Genomic DNA, 5,647 nt, shown 5'->3' on the forward strand with positions numbered 1-5,647 from the left:
GGGTCCTTGGGAGTGCTTAGGTCATGAGGGTGGAGCCCTCATGAGTGGGAATAGTGGTCTTCGAAAAGAGACCCGCCAGAGCTCCCTAACCCCTTCCAGCATGTGAGGACACAAGAAGTTGGCAGTCTGTAGCCTGGAAGAGGGCTCTCATCAGAACCCAACCATGCTGGCACTCTGATTGTGGACTGAAGGCCTCCAGAACTGTGAGAAGTAGATTTTTTATTAAAAAAAAAAAAAGAAATGTTGGCTCACTAACTGGTTGTTGTTTAAAGAACTAAGTATTGCAATAGGTAACTGACACAGTCATCTTATTTCCTATAGTATTGTAAGACTTGCTTAATTTCATCTAAGAGATTGCCCCAAGGACAAGGATTGTCTTTTCTCATTCTTTGTCTAAATGTGACAGATGGCTGACAGACACTGACTGACACTTTTTGTCACCAATTTTTTCAAAGAGATTCCCATTTGTCTGAATTTGAGCATATATATTTTCCCATTTCAAAATCATATCTCAACTCCTAGTCCAATTTTGTACAGATTTACCTTTTGGCTCTCACGTAAAGTAAAAGTTTTCTAAAAGGCACAGCATTATATCTAATAGCTACTGCTAGGCAGAGGCAACCAGGGCATTACTGAAATCAAATTAATTGGCCAGAAGGGACTGAGCCTAGAAGCATTTCAGATTAAAACTGTTCTTTTCGCTGCTGTCTGGGACAATATATCTCAAATAAAACTACTTTACATAAAAGTTCTGTTCAATTCAATTATAGAGAGATTTTTCCCTTCTCACAAAACATCTAGAGTATTTTTTCAATAAAAAACTGAGTTGGGATTCTGTTTTATCTTCTTTCACATTAACTGTACATATTTCCTGTGATAAAATTAAAAATAGCTCACCTGCTTTATGCATTGTGTTAGAGTGCCTTTATTTAAGTACATTATAAGGGTTTAGAGGTATACACATGCATATATATGAGCCTGTAGCTACTAGGGCATTTGTGAGATGAGAGACAGCCTTAAATAGCAAAGAAAGAAAAATCTTGGAGGATGTACATACTTGTTAAAATTTACTTGAGTTCTACTGAAGTATTATTGTGTCAGAAAATGCTCTAGATAATGCCGATCTTCACTTTTGAAATAAATGAAAACTTGAAATTGAGAGAGGGTGTTTTGAAGATTGCATGCATATCTACGTAGTGGAAACCTTATCAATATGTATATATGATTTTGTTGTATTTTGTCAGTAGGAATTATAATGAAGCCTGTAAATGTAGAAAATGAGAGACGCATTCCTTAAATGACTGCACCGGAGCTCTTTAGAAAGTGAGAGCAGAGAAGGTTACCACTTCTTTTTAAACCAGGCATGAAAGTGTTTCTTTAGGTCCTACTAGACACCTTGAGACATGTCTGTATTCTCAGCTTCCATGTTCCCCTAATCCTTCTTAAGATGGTTAATAGAGAACTTTAACTTTACTTTTCATTCCTTTCAAAACAGTGTTGATAAGTGATCCTGATGGAATGAGGTAATGAGAAAGGAGAAAATATTGCTCAGAAAAGGGAAGTTAAAACAAAGTTTTTTTAATGATTTTTTTTTTATGCCAAAGTAGTTAGAGGCCTCCCCTTCTCAGCCAGTGGAAGTAGTCTCTTTAAATTCAAAATATGTCGAAAGGAAACATTTAGAGAAAATTACTAGGATTGAGATTTCATTTTGAAAATTGTAGGAATTGGTCAGGGTGAAAATGACTATAAAAAAAAGATCTGGAACAGAGTCTTGGAGATTAGTTAAAGTAAGTGTGGTATTGTATGTATTTTCTCTTAAAAAATCATTTTGCTTTTAATACTATAAAGAAAAGGTTGGTGTGAGGAAGGTTGTAATTAGAATTCAAAACAGTTACATTTTATGAACATAGACCTTATTAATAGGGGATTTGCAGAAATTGAATCAGGACTTGAGTTAAACTTTAAAATTTCTTTCTATGTTATTTGGAAAAAAAATGAAACCAATAGAACAATTGAGAGTATAATGTTACATATAACCATCTAACCCTTCTCTGATTCACCAGTTAACATTTTGCCACATCTCTCTCTCCATGTGCTTTTTAAAAAAGAACTTTTGGAAGTACATTGGTCATGTCACAACATGTCATGTGACCTTTATTTCAGCAGGTAACTCCAATATAATCATGACTGCATTATCATACTCAAGAAATTTAATATTGCTACGATAATAATATGTAATATACTCATATTTACCATATTCGTATTTACCCAAATAAACCCCAAATGTTCTTTTTAGCTTTTTAATTTTCAATTCAGGATCTGATTAACAATATTACAGAGTATTTTTTTGTCATATTCCTTTAGAGTCTTTTGATTGAGGACAGTCCCCTCACAGTTTTGTTTTTCATTATTGTGATAATTTTGAAGAATTCAGGCTAATGGTCTCATAAATTATCTCACAGTCTGGATTTGTCCAGTTTCTTCCTTAGTATTATATCGAGTTAAATATTTTGTCAAGAATGATACATAGATGATACTTTGCACTTACCATTGCATAAAACCAAAAGGTTAATGATGTCTGGTTTTTTTTCTCTTATTGGGGGTATTAAGTTTGATCATTTGGGTATGTTGGTATCTTCAAGATCTCCTTGTTTTAAAGGTGTTTTTTCCCTGGATAATTAATGTGCATAGTACACATTGATACCTTGAAATTGTGTGAATATCCTGATCCTCAACAAGTTTTCAGCCAATAGTTTTAGCAACTCTTGATAACTAAATCATTACACTGATGTTTGAAAATGATCTTTTAATTCTGTCATTCTACATTAATTAACTGGCATTATTCTACAAAGAAGAGCTTCTGCCCACTTACCTTTTTAATATAGCTATGGACTCTTGGATTCTTTTTTGTTCAATACCTTAAAACATATTATCATTATTATTCTTTTTGATATTTGCTTTAGCCCCAAATCAGCCAGTGGGATATCTCCTAGCCTGGTCCCAGGGTCCTTTGACATGTCTCCATTAGGACTTAATCCTTCAATAATGGATGCTAACCTGTAACACTCAGATCCCCACATTAGGACTAATGGATTTATCACCGTTATTCCAAAGATTGAAGGCTGGCTCAGCTGTCCACTCTCTCTGGGAATTGTTCTTGACTGAACATAGCTGCCTTATTTAAGATCACACTCCCTTTCTGGAGAAGGGTGTGTGTGTGTGTGTGTGTGTGTGTGTGTGTGTGTGTGTGTGCTGGGAATCTGTATCCAGTGACTAAGTCAATGGAGGTATAAAAAAGCCTTGCCCTTTCTCTTCAATTCAGGACAATTCTGAAGAGCCATGTTAGCTTCAGAGCTCCCTATGAATTTGGGATGGGGCTTGTTGTGACTCCAAAACAGACCAAATTCTCTCTCTACCCAAATTTGCTTTTGTTCCCTTCTCCCACATTTATTGGTTCCAAGAGCATTCCTTAATGAACTTTCAATTTGCTAATTTTCATCTCAGAGTCTGTTTCCTGCACAGTCAACTGGTTATGGTTGATCTGACAATGGTTTGAGAAAACAAATACTAAAATGGGATTTTGGAGCTAGATCACCCACTGCTTACTTAGTGAGCAATGAGATGGAGTACAAAAAGCCCCTGGTTCAGGGTGGCAGTTTCAAAGTGTTCACCAAAGGTAAAATGAGGTGCTATATTGGGGAAAGAAAATTCAACAGTGGGTGCACTATAGTAAGCTTTTGAGATATGTGTGAGAAATAGTGATTACAAGGGCAATAGTATTGAATAGTGCTTCCTGGGGGGCAATTGATTGATGTTTTAGGAAGAGAGAATGAAAGACTGAAAATTAACCATCGATAAAGGCTAAATGGGAAAGCCAGAGGGCCTCCTTAGAAATACATGAAGAGATTCTCATCTATTGCAGCATGAAGGCAGAAAAAGCTGAGGAACAGGCTCAGGACTTAAGGATAGCAGATCTCTAGAGAAAGAAATTCCCCAACCAGTTAAGTCTGCCATGAAAATATTCCAGCTCTGATTGGCAAAGATTGAGACCCAGAGATATCAGATGACAACCCTTGCTTGCTGCATTTGAAAATCTTGAAGCCTCAGATTCCCTAGGACTCTCTGAGCCTGCAGAAATAGCCCACCAATCTTGTAGAGAAAAAGATATTTCCTCTAAAAATAGGGTGTGGCTTATAAATACTAAATGAAAAGCTAACTTTGAAGTGTACAAATTGGCTTTGATATAAATTTAATAGCTATGATATTGATGGGAGGGAACAGGTAACGTATTATTGATTCAAACATTTGGAACAATATAAAAACAGAAAGTTTAAGTAGAATTTCTATAATTCTCATGAGATAATAACTTGCTTGGGATAGGAAAGTGAAGATGTTGCAAAGCATCAAAGAATTTATTGGTATTGGGTCTTTTAAAGTGTTTGTGTGGTGGGGGAAGGGAGGAGCAAGATGGCGGAGGAGTAGGAGACCTAAATTTCGTCTGGTTCCAGGAATTCAGCTGGATAGGGATCAAACCATTCTGAACACCTACAAACTCAACAGGAGATCGAAGAAAAGAATAGCAGCAACTCTCTGAGGGAAAAACGACCACTTTCTGGAAGGTAGGATGTGCGGAGAAGTGAATCTGAGGTGATATTCGGGGAGATAGATGGCAGGGGAGGGGGCCTCTGTCAGCCAGCTACCAGCAAGTGATAGAGCAGCGGAGCACAAAATAGCAATTTTTAGAAGTCGGCTCCGCTGAGGGACGTCGCTCCAGTGGCTAAGTGGGGGGTGAAACCCTCACCGGGACAGTGTGGTTTCAGGACCCTTGGGGTCACAGAAAGACCAGGGGTGCCTGAGTGTGGCAGAGCTCCCAGTTATCGCAGCAGGGAAGCTGCTGCAGAGATGGAGCCAAGGAGTGGGCTCTGAGCTTGGGGTTGCCATAAACTGTAATCCGCGGCATAGTCGGGCCACTACTCTCCCAGCAGGGACCCAACAAGCGGCAGATTCGGGGAGACTCCCCTTCCTCCCCTGGGAGGAGGGAATATGCTGGGTTTGAAAACTCCAAAAGGGGTCATGTGCGAGAGATAGAAATGCTTGGTCACAGGCTGGGTGAGCACAGTGCGTCTGGAGACCAAGGAGAAGGGAGTGATTGACTGCTTTTCTCTGGGGGCTCACTGAGGAGTGGGGCCCCGAGTTCTCGGCTCCTCTGGGGCAGAGATTGGGAGGCTGCCATTTTCACTCTCGTCCTCCAAAGCTGTACGGAAAACGTGCAGGGAACAAAAGCTCCCGAGAGCAAACCCAAGCAGATTACTAGCCCAGCCCCAGCAAGGGCAGGGCAATTCCCACTGCAACAGGCCCCTCCCCCAGAAGATCAGCAAGAACAGCCAGCCAAGTCCAAGTTTACCTATCATGGAGAACCGGCAGAAATCCAACACTAGGGGAATACAGCACATAGAATTCGTGGCTTTTTTTCCCCATGGTTCTTTAGTCTTTCAAGTTAATTTTTTAAATTTTCTTTATTTTTTATTTTTCTATATTTTTAAAATTTTTCTTTGTCCCTTTTTCAACCAACATCTTATCAATCCCTTTTTAAAAATCTTTTTTATTTTTCATTTTTAGAGTCATATTCTATCCATTCATTGTAGTT

The sequence above is a fragment of the Callorhinus ursinus genome, unplaced genomic scaffold (assembly GCF_003265705.2).
Source record: "Callorhinus ursinus isolate GAN/ISIS: 27379988/994484 unplaced genomic scaffold, GSC_fseal_2.0 scaffold1, whole genome shotgun sequence".
NCBI classification, from domain to species: domain Eukaryota; kingdom Metazoa; phylum Chordata; class Mammalia; order Carnivora; family Otariidae; genus Callorhinus; species Callorhinus ursinus.